The sequence below is a fragment of the Lupinus angustifolius genome, unplaced genomic scaffold (genome assembly GCF_001865875.1).
Source record: "Lupinus angustifolius cultivar Tanjil unplaced genomic scaffold, LupAngTanjil_v1.0 Scaffold_382, whole genome shotgun sequence".
In the NCBI taxonomy this organism is placed as follows: domain Eukaryota; kingdom Viridiplantae; phylum Streptophyta; class Magnoliopsida; order Fabales; family Fabaceae; genus Lupinus; species Lupinus angustifolius.
This window is the reverse complement of record NW_017727793.1, coordinates 301,969-302,323: the sequence shown is the minus strand read 5'-3', so window position 1 is coordinate 302,323 and position 355 is coordinate 301,969.

Genomic DNA, 355 nt, shown 5'->3' with positions numbered 1-355 from the left:
ACCCGGATCTCCTAAACCATCTCAAAGGTTTTGGGGTTAACTTGGGTTTTAAGAAACCCAAGAATTTTATGTTTGAATGTTTTTGAATATATATGATTGTTGATGAAATGTGTTGAATATTGTATATGAATGTTGTTGAGAACTTTTCTGTGTGCAGGTGTTTGAAAAACCATGTTTAAATGTGTTTCCCTTGTCGAAAATGGCAAAAATTAGTATTCTATCCAAGTCCTTGTCGCTTGGGCGAGGGGAAGTTTTGGTTCTGGATTCCCTCGCCTGGGCGACAGAATCTCGCTTGGGTGAGCAAGCCTCACCTGGGCGAGGAAGGGCCTCGCTTGGGCGAGAACGCCCAGGATTT